Source organism: Plectropomus leopardus, chromosome 8 (assembly GCF_026936395.1).
Source record: "Plectropomus leopardus strain MGB_pleo_1.0 chromosome 8, ASM2693639v1, whole genome shotgun sequence".
NCBI classification, from domain to species: Eukaryota; Metazoa; Chordata; class Actinopteri; order Perciformes; family Serranidae; genus Plectropomus; species Plectropomus leopardus.
Genome location: NC_142183.1, coordinates 17,333,622 through 17,350,306, shown reverse-complemented (window position 1 = coordinate 17,350,306; position 16,685 = coordinate 17,333,622).

The window sequence follows — 16,685 nt, the reverse complement described above, 5'->3', positions numbered from 1 at the left end:
TGAGTCATTATTGAGATGCCAGGAAGGCCGAGCGAAAAAGGATTAAAGAACACTTTACCCTCAAAGTTTGCATTTGTAAATTAATTAGTCATGCCATGTTACTTGAAAGGAAACTTTTGTTTTGCCCGTGCACATGCACAGAAAACGGCGAAAATATTAACTTATTGATTGATTGAGAACCAGGTTTAAAAACAGGAACAGGAAGTTGAAGGTGCTGGTTTATATAATGCTTTTGGTTTTGGAAAGGAAAATGGCTTTATCATCAAGCACTTCAGATGAAATGCGTTGTGATGTTTGTGGCAAGGCGACGATAAGTGCTTTTTATGGAGCTGTCCAATTAAGGTTTATCTCAAAAGGAGGCCAGACTGACTCACACAGACCTTGCAGAAATGTTGCTTTGCACAAACCCCCCTGGTTGGCTTTAGATGGAAAGGACGGCATAAGTTTATCACCTGGGCAGCGGCCACAAAGGCTTGAGAAACAGCCTTTCTGTAGACCACAGAATGCCTTTCTATCCATCCTGTTTACTTGAATACTGCTGCCTGTAGAGCTGCATCCCTGACAGTCTAAACAGACTTTATGTTGCTTTATTTCTTCATCCTCTTTCTTTGGGTTTGATCAAATGCCCTGGAAAGGCTTTGTAGGTTGCGTATCCACCCAAATACACACAGTATATGGTTTTAGAAAATGCCACACGCAGGTACACAAGCCCTTCTCTCAAGGGCAACCGCATATACTGTTTGCACACATAGATACACAAGTGCAGCTGCTAAACTTTCCAAGATGCTCTTAGATCACCCAGCGCTCCAGCTCAAATCCTGCTTAAGCCGACTTATTGACCTTAGTGCCGACAGGAGTTTGATCCTGGCGGAGGCTTTTCCCCTGATTTGTTTTGACATGATTTTGTTTCCCTTCTATTCTGTCTTCCACATTTACCCTCCTTTATTTCTATCTGTCTTCTCTCCTCCTCTCATACATCCTTTTTCTGATTTACAGAATCTCTACCAACCTTGGGGAGGTTTTCCTTCGATGGGATTAGATGCTTGAACTGTCAGAGTAAGAAGGATGCTGGATGTTAGGGTTGCTGGAGGTGGAGGGGAGGCGGGCAGGAAAGCACCTCAAGGGTGCTGATCCTTGAGCTGATGGAGAAATAAAAAATAATTACTTCCCTCGGCCTGAGTCTGCAGGTGTCAGTTTAAGCATGAGGAAAAGCTCTGCCTCGTGCTGTGAGAGCGGAAAGGCAGCTGCCCTCCAGGCTCTGGAAATCAGCAACAGCTTTCAAATGTCAGACCTCCATGCACCGACTTTGCGTTTTAATCCAAAATGATTCATAAAGAGGTTACTAGGAATATCACAGAGTTCAGAACTGCTGAAGCAGTGTGTTGGCCAACAGAAACTGTAATTCCCCTCTCGTTTTAATAGTAAGATGCATGGAAATTCAGCTTGACCCCAAACTGCCTCTTTAGTCCGAGCGTAATGAGGCGTCTCAGTCCAGAGGCTCAGTGGATCTTTGGTTTGTGGTATCGAGATGCTTGTGGTTTGAAATTGAATTTTGGTCCAATGATGCCTTTCTGGACTGTTACAAAGTACAAATACATACAACGCTGCTGTCTATTTCAATTAAAATTATGGTCGAGGCTATTAAATAGTGTAAATGTGCGTGTCAGGGAGCAAAAAAAGAGTGCATTTAAGTTTTCAATCAACTGTTTGCGTCTTGTAATGATTGTAAAGTTCTAGATCAATGAAAAGAGTGAGTCTGCAGCAGCTACTGTTTGTCGGTACCAGTGTTTCTCAGCAGCTTTATATTGTCATAAAACCCAGTAATGTGAGAGCCTGATGGGAGAAAATGTGATTAAAAAATTGCAGTCTAATAAATCACGAAAGATTTCATACACTCACTCTAAAAATTGATTTTCACATAAAAGAAGAGATTGCTTGTGGTCCACCGCTGGTCCAAAGGTGGGAAATCAATCAAATCCTTCAGTGCTACGTTTCTGAGTACTGCCAAATTTTAACTTACACAAATTTATGTAATGCTTTTACATTTGTAAATTTAATTTGCAAATGTAAGTGAAATTTATCATTCTTGACATGAAATCACATCCTTCATACTGGATTAAAACCCCTTAAAAGATTTAGATAGATATAACAGTGACCAGTCATATTCCTATAATTAGCCACATTAATGCATAGCTGTGCATTCTTATCATCTGTATGCAGACAGATTCATCTTGATTTGGGTAATTTTCTGGGCAAATATTCCTACTAGTTCTCACACTTTTTTAGTATCCATCCAGGAGGGAAACATCTCTGAACTTCTCACAAAATTGTGACGTCTTTCCTATGTATCGCCAAATCTGTTGATTTTAAATCTTCTACATACAAATTTCCTACTTCTTAAGATAAATAAACCACGCATTAATTAATTGGATTTTCTGAAAAAAAAAATGCATTGTTAAAAAGATGTAAACAAGGCTGTTTTCCAAGCCGATTAAAAGTTAATGTTCTGGAGATCAGCATATCCAGTAAGTATGTGAAAATGGACATGAAGTCTTAACAACACATACTGAGGTGGTGTACATAAAGTTTGTTAAAATGAGAGATGGCAACAAGTAAACAATAATACTCAAAGTCCACGTAGGGTGGAGTGCAAGGAGTGATGAATGGGTCAAAACAAAAATGGACTTTCAACAAGGTAACCTCTTTTCATTTCCTGAATGTCATGAAACCAAAAGTCAGTGTAGTTAAATGACTTGTGACTTACCTACTGTAAGTACCTTTGCAAAGTGCTTAAGTTTACATCTTATATGTAGTTATTTCAAGCAAAACCACAGTCTCTTTCCAAACCTAACCAAGTATTTTCTTTTTCTCTAAACCTTTTCTTTCCCAAAACCTAACCAAACTGTGACCGTTTTCCAACCAGACTGCGACCTTTGGGAATAGATTTTGCATTTGCATTGTTTTCGAGATGCCAGCACGTAATTTCATCCCCACCACCATGCAATGTGTCATGGAAAGGTTGTCCATTTCACATATTTTGGTGAGACTGTGTTGTGGAGATACATTTTTTATAAGACTAATAATTTTTTTTCTGTGTTTATACAAAATAAATTATGTTAAACAATCTTTTTTTTAATTCCACTATTGACTCATTTAGCCAAAATTTTTAATCTTGTAGAAACTTATCCAACTAACTGCAAGCACTTTAACGTCACCAAACTAATTTAAGTCTTAACACACAAGTTTCAGAATATAAATGTATCAAAAATAATATCAATAAATTATTTTTAAAAATAGATAAAACAGTCATAAGACTCTTACTCCAGAATGTCTGTATAAGAAATGAATATACTGTATATGGTCAGTTCTTACAGTGTTACTGATATTGTTTTTGTCAAGCAACTAACAGTAACCAACTTTTCCCAAAGTTGTTGTAAATTTTTAACAAACACTGTAACATGTAATTAAACTGCATGTATTTATTCTTTACAGCAAAGCAGCCAGACAGACTTAAAACAAAAAACAACATAATCTTTCCCGTAAAGTTTCCGTAGACATGAACACACATCTTGTCCTGCACCTTTTGTTGAACGAGACACCAAAACAAACTTTACGTAAGAAAAGTGCACAGCCTACATCAGTTTTCAGGTTTGATAGTTAATTAGCAACTCAGCTGCAGCACAATAAACAGCATGTAAATGTACCTGCAAATGTCACTTCAGTGTCTTTGATGGCTGCGTGTTTTCGTACTCTTCAGTACCTCATCGTACGGCACAGTCAGCCCACGGCTTGTAGGCCACAGAGCAAGTCTGTTTACTTTGTCTCATTCCCCTTGTGGAGTTGAGCCTGCCAGCTGCTGTCAATCAAACATGAGCTTATACATCCCTCCAGCAACTGAGACAAAAAGTTAAATTTCTAATATTTCCACAAATAACCTTTTTCTTCCTTTCCCAATAATAAATAACAACAATGAATTTCAAAGAACACACACTGAAATTATTTTTGATGACCAAAAGGGACAATTGAATGGGATTTCAGTTGGTCTTTAATGGCATTATTCAGTCATTTTTGTTGTTTCATAGCTACTTTAGTAAAGTGCATACCTCTACACGTGTGTTTTCCAACTTTTTCTCATATTGTTCAGTCCATAAGAAAAGCTGTAGTCAATTGTCACCTCTCATCCTCACCACCATCATTCTCCCCAATAAAAGACTCTTGACTGATTGTTTGCAAGGGCATCTGAAATCGATAACAGTTAGAACAGCGTCTCTTATTACTTATTACATTTCCACACCTTGACAGCAGCTCGCCAGGCCTGATGAGGAGCACAAACATACACACACAAACACACTCACACACTCACAAAATAAGCACCTCAAGGTCTCCTTCATGTTTGAGCAACCACAGAAATTATGTGCTGATGACACCTAAACAGATTGTGTAATTACTTTTGCCCTGGTGGCCCTGGCCTGCGACAGAGATTTTCAAGTCCTACAGAGGGATATTGCCAATCCCAAATTTTAGTGTTTGTGCGTGTTTGGATGCAGCTGATATTTATGATGAGATGCAGTCGGAATCAGAATCAGAATCCGGTTTTACATACACAAGGAATTTGACTTGGCGTTTTGGTGCAAAATAATTAACATAGGGGAAGAATAGAAAAATTGAATTTAAATAGTATAAGACATAAGATAAAAATATAGAAGCAATTTCAAAATATAAAATGAAAAAATAGAATACAAAGAACACAAAATGTATGTACAAAAGGTGCAATGGAGGGATTGTACAGTTGTGCAAAAGTTGGAGTTACAGTGCAGATATCTACAGTCTAAATATATGAATTAACCTACAGAGGGGAGGATCTCTAAAAGTCTGTTTCCTAGGTGAGAGGGGTCAGCCACAGTATTACCTGCACCCTTTCATGGCCCTGGAGGTGTACAGGTCATGGATAGCTATACGCTGCAGCCTGTTCTTGCCCCTCGCCGTGGCTGCAGCGTACCACACTGTGATGGAAGAGGTGAGGTCGGACTCGATGGCAGTGTAGAAGTGCACCATCATTGTCTTTGGCAGGTTGAATGTCTTCAGCTGCCGCAGGAAGTACATCCTCTCCTGTGCTTCCCACTTGAGGTCCTGGGTGATGATGGTCCCCAGGAGGCGGAAGGACTCCAAGGTGGAAACTAGGGAGTCACGGAGGGTGATGGGGGTCGGGGCGGCAGCAAACCATCTGAAATCCACAGTCATCTCCACCGTCTTCAGAGCATTAACCTTTAAGTCGTTCTCGCTGCACCAGGTTACCACATGGTCAACCTCCCACCTGTAGGCGGACCTATCCCCACCAGAGATGAGTCCAGTGAGGGTGGTGTTGTCAGCGAACTTGAGAAGTTTGACAGACTGGTGACTTGAGGTGCAGCTGTTCGTGTACAATATAAGTGCAGGTTCAAGTTTAGCTTCCAGGACAACAATTGACAGAAGGCCAGAGGAAAGGAGAGGCCTGACAGGGTTAAAGATTGCTGGTGACAGGAGAGGGGAGTCTAGTCTGTACACCAGTGTTGGGCAAATATTTCAGCTATCAATGACTAGTGAAAACCTTGCCGACTGTATTTGGGTGGATGGCATGTACGCGGGAACTTATGTTTCTGGAGGGGTGCTGCACAGTATAAATGTGCATGCATGACTCGACTCCTTACACAGCAGCTGCAAGACGCTGCTCAGATGAACGTACAGCTGTGGTTCCATCAGTCCAAAGTAACAATGTAGCAATGTTTCTCTTTGTATCTTTTTTTCCATATATTTTCTGACAGACACCCTATTATAAGCTATTCAGAACTTAAAACAAATGTTCAGGTAGCCCATCAGTTAAGGGCAAAGTATTTGCCATTTACAGACTGTTTTGTTCCATCACTTGTCAATATGGGATGCTGCAGCACCATTTGCACCAAACTTCCCTCGCCTTTGCTTTTGGCAAATTTTTGGATAATTTTTTACCTTTTTTTTTTTTTTTTTTTTTTTTGGTAATGGTCCCTCTCCAAAGAACTCTATCTAACACTGTGGATTAAGGGTTTACTTCAATCACACGGAAGACGATGTTTGTTTAACGATGGAAAGAATAACCAAGATGGAGGTTTTTTTTGTAACAGGCTGTAAACATGGTTATTTCTGCTGTAAAGTTTGGCACTTTAACATGGTGGTCTATGGTGATTGACAGGCTCCTGGAGCCAACATCAAGTGTCCTTTCAAAGAATTTTAGATTTTGGCACTTCAGTGTTGGCATCAATGTTCAGCCCCAGAGGTTGCTCTTTGTCCTGAACACACACTATGACCCTCCTGTGGTCATTTGTTCTGTAGGGTCGGCGTGCAGTCATTTTTGTTTAATCTGAGGATTTACATTAAACATTGAATGTAAACCACAGAGCTTTGACGAGGTGGTAAATTCAGTCTATAAACGGACCAGCAGGGCGGTGTTTGATACTATGAGGTCTGGTGGTTTAAATTCATCTTGACTTGCTTAAATAAACTCTTTTCTAATTTGCTCATTTATTGTTCCTTCAGGCATACAATGCCTTTAAGCGCTTCGGGACAAAAATACCCTGTTTTGTTCTCACCTGCTTAATAGAAGAGGGAAAGGAAAGAAGTTAAGGACTGACAGGGTGAATAATTTATGTTATGATGTCCTCCTTTGGTATTTAACTGTAAGAAAATAAGACATTTTACACAACAGGTCAGATTGTTTATAATTAGTGTTCAACTGTAGTTATAGAGCAGATTAACTGTGCCTCATCTGGCAGAGACAATTAGTCATCAAGCTGTGTTTGATCATACTTGCACCTTTAGTGTTAGTTTAGACCTCATAGTAGCCGTAGTGATTATGATGACTCACTTGCACAAGATGAAACCGGCTCCTAGTCAATAATTTAAAGTTTCCAACAACAGGAATTTAATTTTACTGTGAAACTCCCCAGTCGGAGCAAAGATGAACCTTGTTTCAGAGGTGTAAATAAAAAATCGGCTCTGTGGTCTCCTCAGAGCCAGCAGGTGGTATTGGTGATGCAATCACACCTGAGGAGAGAAATGAGAAAGATAACCTCAAATAGGTTTATACCAAACAGGGTGCATGGTAGAAAATTGATTTATTAAAAGCAATAAGCAATAAATAACCGCATTTAGTCATCAGATGTAAGAAAACAGCAGTTACTCTCCTCTGCACACCGTTTGCATACAGTTGAAACATCAAGGTACACACTGCCACCTGCTGTACAGGAATGTGCATGTTTTAATTCTGATCAACTTTGAGGGTAAAAGGTCTTCTAATAATATTTTATGCTACGCAAAGAATAGTTCATTCAAGGTGAAAGTTCTGCATTCAGAAATTGTATTTTAGTCAAAGTACAACAGTATTACTGCAGCATGAATGTTGTAAGTGTAAAACTACTACTTGCACACAACATTTAGTGAGTATTTTAATGTTCTAACAGGCCCCGTGTTTTGTTATTATACTGTTGCGTTAATAAACCACTCTATTGCAATGAATCGTAGAAACATATTTAATGATCTTATGTGTTTATGTTCACTTTTAAGGACAAAATGGAGGCACATCAAATACACATTAGTGTAAATACATCAAAATTGTATCTTTTGGTTTACTTTCTTAGTAAAGTTGGTACCATTCTAATACTGAAACAACCTCAGCCTCCAAACAAGAAAAATATGCCTGATATTAAATCAGAAATCATCTAACCTCTGCATTTCTGTAACACTGAAGTTTCCACCAAATACAGACGCTACTGAATATTGTTTACAGAATATGGGATTGTTGGACCTGTAGTCGGCCCTACAGTGATACAGATCGGTCTACACAAACTACTTTGTACGACAGAGACAATAAATATGTACGGAAAATATACATTTTCACATTTTTATTGATTATTAGCTCAGCCAGGCGTAAGCTTGAAAGGGATCATGCATTTGGTTTGGAGTGTGTTGTCGATGTATAAAAAGAAGTGGATACAGAGTTGGAGGCAGGGCCCCATTCATTCAAATTAAAGTTGCTTAGTGGCGCATGAAGCCAAAAGAAATCAGCCGCAACAGATTACCCAGATAATCATGGTTAGATGGCCATCGCCATCTTATTTGTTTGTTTGGTTTTTTTTAGCCTAAAGCATGTGCTGTTTAAATCTGCGTTAAAGGCATATCAGGAGAATTTTGTGCCATCACAAATTGTTTGAAAGCCAATTGCTGGCCGGTATGCAGCAGTTAAACTTTTGAAATGAACAATATTTGCATATTAAATACAAAAAAAATGTCTGAAGGGGATCATTAACATTTACCTGTGAATGCAAGTTATGGTTTTACACCTGGGAGCTTCATCTTTAAATGTCAAAGTCACAAAGAAACTCCACAAGACTTTTTTTCAAGGGGACCTTGACAGTTGTTGTTGTTGAGGAATGAATAAGCATTACCTATTCGCTGTGTCGTTCCTCATCACTTTCCCTAACAATGTTGTAGTTGCACTCCCACACTGTCTCTGGTTTAAGTCCCTCAGCGACAGATTAGTCAGGTGAGGATTTGCCACAACAGGTCAACTTATTCCATGCGTGAAAAAGCATAACAGTCCTGCCAGTTTTTTTCAGTGTGCCTCCTGTCACAGTAGTTCCCTCTAGACATCACACTCTGAGGAGACCTCTCTGATGCCCTCACAGCATTTAGATTTCAGATACCACCAGCACGAACAAACAGATGTTGCAAGGAAGCATTTACAGATAAGTTACCATTAAGTTAGTATTTAGGTCCATCTTTATTAAGAGGTATAAATTGGTTCTTACAAATGGTGAAGGGATCCCTTTCTGGCATGACTCTGATGTCAGTCTGATATTTTTGTTCTGTGCAAATTAGGACATCCTCGAGTTTAGTCAAAGCTAATACAAGACCTCAGCAGACTGAGACAGCCAATTAAGTGAGAATCTCCTAAAGTTCCAGTTCTTTTCGGTACAAAATTCACTCTTTGTCTTTCGACAGATAGGGTTTCCTTGTCTGAGCTGCGGTGAAGGAAAAGTAAGTATTTGAAAATCTTAACCTTTATTTAAAACTGTATTTTCTATGACATTGCAGCCTGATATAGGATGCTTGTAGTTCAGGTTTTCACATTTGTAAATGTATTGTTCTTGTTTAAAATTGGGAGATATCATGATTATTTGCTGCGACAGCACAGCTTGTATTGTTTTCAGTGTGTGTCTGTGTTGGGCATTGTGGCAAAATGTGGTTCTTGGTACATCCATTGTAGTTGGAACCACCACAGAAGCAGTTCGAACACTACTAGCGAGGTGTTTATATGTGTGTCTGTTCCTGGACAAATTTTGTGTGTCAGCTTTACAGTAGCATAAGATGCAGTCTGAAACTTTACAAGGGCGTAGTTGAGATCACAGTGAAGGCCCAGTGTGAAAATAGGTGTGGTCCAAGCATGCGGGGCAGAAGCAGGGGTTGGAGGTAGGTGTCCATGGTGAAAGCTGCTGTCATATTCTGTCTGCTCATCTGTCCCAGCAGATGACAACATGTAAATCCCATGTATCTGTTTTTTTGTGACTCAACAAAATTATATTCAAACATTTCTGTACAGCATACAGGCTGCGCATATTTTTCATGTTGTGGTTAAGTATTATATCTGGCTTAAATAATTCAAGTAATGTTTTAATACAACAACTTCTCATAAGTTTATTTAAGTTTATTAGTTAAACTTAGTTAAGTTTATTATTAAATAAACCTGAAAATCCTGGTGAAGTGTGCACCCCATGCAGACTCTCTGGAAGTCTGCAGAAAGTATGTCTGAGGCCCCTTGTAGACTGGAAAGTTGTAGATTTGGACAGCCCTCAGCGCACCCGCAGACTTCCTGTGAGCATGCCCGCAAAGTGCGACACTCTGCAAGTGTGGTAAAGTCCCGAAATTTGAGTTCAGCCTGAGTCCAGTCACACAACTGCACTTCAGCAAGGGACATGGTGGATTTAGTAGTCATTTTTAAAACATAGTTTAAACATGAAATTTATTGTTTTCCTTGATCCTGCATCTTTGGGGTTGGAGGAGTTGATTAAAATCACCAGTTACTATGAAAATTCCAGTTGGTTGGAGGGGCATGTTACTGTTGATGGCATCATACAAGTCTTGCAGTGCTTTTTTAAAAAAAAATCTGCATCAGAGTCTTGTGTCCTGTCAGCTCTGAACAAGGTCCACCCATCCAGTGCAGTAGTTTGATCTGGGATGTTAGCGGTTAACTATATCTCTGTGTGCAGAGCAGTCTTGGATTTCCTGTTGCTGAGTGAGCCTCAATCACATCTCATCCACTTTATTCTCCTGCAGCCGGACATTAGCCAGAAGAAGGCTTGGTAGAGTAACAGCTCTCAGTCCAAATTGGTTCAACCTTGCCATGATGCCAGCTCTCCTGCCTCTCTTCGTCCGGTGCTTTTGGTTTTGTTTCTCACCTCTGGTCTGACTGGCCACTTGGCATATGCTGTTGGTGTTCAGGCCAAAACCTTTACAACTTGTCCCGATGTTGATAAGTGCTTCTTTATTGTAAAAAAGTCTTGCTTCAGCAGAGGGGGCCATGGAGTCAAAAACATAGAAAAATATAGCAAAATATAGCAAAAAGGGAGCAAGGATTTGAGGAGCTACTGTCTGCTACATCTATATGCGCATGTTTACCTGCAGCCAAGAGTCTTTGCTGTGTTCCGCTTGCTGTTAAATATCGATGTCAGTGATATATCAACTCCCATGTGGATGGAGAAATGGAGCCAGTGTTTACTGGTCTCCATGGTCTACATAGGGGAAAGTCTAAAAATAATATAAAAATCAATGTCTTTTTTTATTTCAAGAAAACTTGGACACTATCTTGAAGTGGACTGTATGGTCCTGAATGATCCATCACGGCTTTCTGCTGCGAGGGCATTCTCCTGCAGGCACAAAAGGAAATGGACCACATGTTTGGGTCTCGGTTTGTCCTTGACAGATAAGAGAAACGGGGGGTTTAAAGGAGGATGGACGGCACAGAGCGTCCCCACAGAGACCGATCAATATCGCAGGAAACTTGGCCTTGAGTGGGGTTCATATAGAAAGTGGAAAGGATGGATGCACGGATGTGTGGATGGATGAACACACATAAAACAGAGTGAAAAGTTATTTTTAAGAGCATTGTTGTGTTCAGAAATGCATCCCCAGTAGTAAAATCAATAAATAAATACATTTTACATGCGTTGTGATCGCACTCTCCGCTGTTGTTTTATTCCACCTTTTACTTTCTCTCACGGGAGTAAGAAAACCTGGAATAACTGAGATGCCGTTTGTGAGATTTACGATGAATCTTTCATGCACAAAGATGTTTTTTTTCCCCTCCAGGGACGACTCATCTCCACTCAAGTTCAAGTGAAGTGCAATTATGTTATTTTCTCTCTGGGACCAAGCACGCACACAATACGTCTTTGTTCATTTCTCATTGTATTGACGCAAACACTTTTCTTCTTTAGCTACTGTAAAACAGCAACAGCACTTAAGCAGTAAAAGATTCTCCCTGTCTTCTCCTGTTTGGAGAACCTGTTTGTAAAACGGACAAAGATGCTCCTCTGTCCCGGAGGAAGTTGCTAATTTTGGAGAGTAGCACAGAAAACAAAACAAAACAAACCGTCTCCCACATGAAAGGCCTCATGAATATTTAGAAGTGATGATCATAGTGGACTATTATAATCATCATTACACCTCTCTTCATGCAAGAAATGTAAAGCCTGTTCAAATGCAGAGCTCCAAATGAATCATAAACCTCAGCCTTGATGCATCATTTAATTTCATTTTATAAGTAAATAAGCATGAAAATGATTTTTCTCTGACTGCTTAAATAACAACTGTGAATACGACTGCTGTTTTGCAGTATGTTTCATCATCATTTTTTTCTACTTTTAAATGAATATTCTGAAAAATGCCCTGAAAGCAGAGAGTTGAATGTGATGTTGGCTAAAAAAAACATTTCAAACTCTGTTAAATAGCAGAACTCATTGTAAAAAATGTAATAACTCTAAGTGTACTTTAAGTATTCCCCACACTACAGACCTAAGTGGAACACTAAGTTGAGTATACAGAGAGCGTTTCTTGGGTATTATGTAAGCTTTGATGAAGCTTTTTTTTTCTTCCAAGATGAACACTATGATGTAATAAGTGTCCTGCTTTGCTGCTTGCCCAACTTCAGATGTTTAAAATCTTTCTCGGCCATTAGATCTGCTCTCTTTTGTTATGAAATTGTGATGTTCTCTGAAAGGGAGCAGAAGAAGATAATAATTGTCTGGATTGGCTTACTTACTCTTTCACTTTGCTGCTTAAGTACAGTACATGAACTTCCCATACCCCCTCACCTCAAAACAACTCTGTGTTGTTTTAATATAGATTTTTTTGTGGGCCCTTTCTGACATCTAGTGGACAAGAGTGAATGTGTTCTTTACTTTGATATTCTCTACTGGAGAATTAAGACTCAAGTTTGTCTTGCAATTATAATGCCTCACTGCTGAAAGCACTGCCACCTCAGAGGATATCAAAAAATCACCCAAAGCTGTATGTAAAATGGTCTCTCCTTCATGCATGTGCATTGCACAGTACAGTATGTTCCAAATAGTTATGCTTTGCTAAAATATCGCTGCACCTCTTTTTTAAACTGACATCTTCAGTCACCGAAAGAATTTGTTGTAACTGACTGCATACAAGCAGTTCTTTGTGAAGGAACTAAGTCTTTGCAGACATTTTTTAAGGTTTACAATGGATGAGTATTTCATACTCAAAAGATTGGCTTTGAGTTGAGCTTCGCTTTGAAGAAACAGATAATACCAACGAAGAAAGTGTATTTCATGAACAAAAGTGAAGGCTGGATGAATCATTTCTAACCGTGGTGCCTTCTTTGAAATATTTTTCAAATGAAATACATGAAAATATTTTCTATTGATTCACTTTTTAAATACTCAGATATTGTGAGTCAGCAGTAATTTTCTTATTTCTTGTATAAGAATATTTATTTCAAACCACTGACGTATAGGACTTTTCTGCAGTAAAGGTCTTCTAAATGTCTAAATTCAATTCCAAAACAAACTAAGCTTCTCTTCTCTCAATCATATGGTCATGAATAGCAAAAAAGTCCAACACATTTATCTTCAACTGAACAGTTTTTTGCTTCAGTTTCACGGTTATGAGGCTTCCATCATATTGGGATTTGTGCATATATTACTGTTTGTCCATTTTTCAGTTTTTGCTGTGATGCACTGAGCAAACATAACTTTGATCAAAGTCCTCATTCTTATGTTGTGGAACAGGGTTTATCATACACCCAGTGTGATTCTTCAAATACACTGGCTTTCACAAGCTACTTTTCCTGCATACTTAAAAGGCCCAGTTTGAGATCTGGATGTGTGTCAGTTAAACTCACACCAGAGTTTGAATGTCTCTAAATGTAATTTTCGCCTCTAGCACATGGTGTAGACACATTCAAGTTTAAGTCTTTCAAAACAGCCATGTCAATATTATCACTGAGGTAATCATTAACAGGCACTTCACTGCGGTGTGTGATACTGACTTTTGAAAAATTAGAAGCAAACATTTGATCTGATAGCTTCCAAAGGTGCATCATCCTACATATGTGTGGGCTGTTTTATCAAAGCTTTGTATACCACCTACCTGCTCAGATGGTGCTCCAGCTCATTAAATACTTCATTTGATTTTTATGTTTATGTGCTACTTTTGGTCTTAAAACTGCTGAAATTTGTTTTTTTTTCTTAATTCTTTTATAAGTGCTGCAATTTGCACATGAGCTTTTTTGTAAGCAACATACCAAATCACAATGTTTGTTTCTAATAACTTCTGAGTAGAAAATCCTTGCATCACATTTAAAAACCTAAATGGCGCTGAGCAAATTCTTCTTCAGTTGGTTGGTTTTTAGCCACTTATAGAGGCCAACCCCCCTGAAAGAAAAAATATATATATCCATTGTAGTGTACACTATATTTAGAATTTTTCACTGCTTTACCTTGCTGTAAGACAGCTTTTTATAACGTGGAATTGAAGTCATTATATCAAAACCACCAGACTCCACTGCCAAACACAGTCATTTTCCTCTGCAGGACACTGAGATGCTGATGTACCCCGGCCTCAGTCATGTAGTGTGTAAGGTAAAGCAGAGCAAATATACAAATATATTATACAAATATACTGACAGATTTTTTTTTCTAGGTGGCTAAAATAGGTTTTACTGCGGCCCCATCCATAGAAGTACATCTTTTAGCTTCTGTGTCAGTGTATTTGGTGTATTAAGGATGACAACAAATCAACAAAGTATATAAAATAACCTCAGCAGAAGACAATCACACCACATTGTTCATGCAGTAGCTGCCCTGGAGCTTGTGCTCATATCACACAGTCTTTCTCCACAGCTGGATGTGACAGTTGTCACGGAGCTGTTGATGTTCAAATGTTCTTTAATCGCTTCTCATCAATGATAGATTAAAATCTCCCAAATGGACCATGTGGTGAGATTGTTTTTTCCAAGTTAATTTTCTCTCTCAGTATAATATCCTTTACACTGACATTTATTTGCATTGTTTCTTTAATTACACTGCCTAAATCACACATTAGGCTCTGATTCGGTTCCATACAGGGATAACTCATCTGAGGAAATACACACCACAAACAGGGTCAAATGGACAGTGAGTACAAATACACATAATCACTTAACTTACTTCATTTTGGTTCATTTGAGTTATACATCCATGACTTGGTGACAACAGGCTTTGGTTAGGTGTCTGTGTTCACATAAACATACCTTAAACAGACACTTTTAAATGAGTGCATTTACGTGGATATGAATAACCTGTTTATGATCAAGTTTTTGGAGTATTCCATTAAAGTGTTTGAGCATTTAAACACCATATTTTATTTATGAGAAACCTGAATATGCTATCTGGAAAACTCTGAAAGAAACTGGGATGCATACATGGGATGTGAATGACCCAATTTCTTTGTGCTCATATAAACACCGTATCCTGGATATGATCATAACCAGGATAAACCTCATGAGCAGGTTAATCATGTCCTTGTAACAGTTATTGATTATGTATCAGTATGTGAAGGGACTTTCCAACTCACTATCTATTCCTAAAAGTCTCAGAAAACCCCGCCCACCTGCAGACCTCATCCAGCTCAGTCCAGTTACAATGACCTTTGGATGTGGTTATGTTGGAACTGGGCAAGAAGTCAAACACAAACACTAAATCACACACACACACACACACACACACACACACATACACACACACACACACACACACACACATACACACACACACACATAACCTATGCACAAAATGACACAGATTTCTACTGCTTTGGTACCGAAAACCTTTTCTCTCTTGTACAAAATGAAAGTTTCAAATCCATCAACCAATGGAGTCAACAAATATTTTCTACTTTTCTCTGTTTGCTCCTCCTAACTGCGATTTTCTGCGTTCTGTTCATGGGACAGAGGAAATGCAGGTAGATTACAACACCCCTGTGTCACCCATGCACCTCATTTTGCAATGTTAACTCATTTGACCTGTAATCATATTGCCTCAATCTGAGTTGAATTTGAAGTTTGAAAGATACTGAAATTAAAGGGATAAATTATATTTTTGAAGTGATGGTTGTATGAAGTATTTATCCATAGCGGGTGTATTACATAGAGTGCATGGTGGTGGGAATGCTTCAAGCTCAGAGAGGCAGGCAGTCGGGATGTCCTGATACAGTCTCAAACATATGTATCAGTGCCGATCAAGCACATTTTTTAATTGATTTCCTTTGTTTTATGTTGGCTGTCATCCAAGTATTTTTACTCATGATGCTTTCACACATTGTAACAAGTGCATCTGTTGTCCACTCCCCAATTCTCCGCTATCTGTCTGTTTCTTTACTTTGCCTCCCAGGTGTTGTTTTTTTAAGGCCTAAAATTTTGTCTTAGCAAGATGTAAAGCTATGGATAGCCCTGCGCTAAAATGATCATCTCTGTCATATGTACCATAGATGAATGTTTACAAAAGAAAGGAAACATATCCGACAGCTGTTATGGGTTGTTCCTCGTCACATGACATGCGCTGAACGTTACGGCACTCTAAAAGTAGTCCTTTGTTCATCTTTGGGCACCACCAATGTGTGACAGTACTACTGCTTGCTCCTCGAAATTGGGGGCGTGCTGACCGCCATCTTCTGTATGTAATACACTGACTACAAATAATACCGCATACAATCCCACTTCAAAAATCCAAGTTATTCCTTTAGTTTAAGTAAATACACTTCTGTGTAAACTTCTGTTCACCATATTATCATCATGGCTCGTCAAGAAAGGTTTAGCATAAGAAAATCATTCTTGCATAACTCTTAAAAACATTTCTCCATAGCAGTCTGAGTGGTAAAAATTTTCTGTGTACTTTTTGAACTGTCGCAGGTCACTTTCACACCTGTTGTTCGGGACATCTGGTCCACACCAAAGAGAAAATAATAATTGTGCATCTAATCATCTCTCACACAATCTTGTGGTTGGCTAAATAAAATCGAACCACACCAGAGTTTTGGAAGTCCACCAAGACCCTCCTCTTCAGGCAGGCTCTCTGCAGTTTAGTGTGTTTTTATCTGTTCTCAGCAAAGCT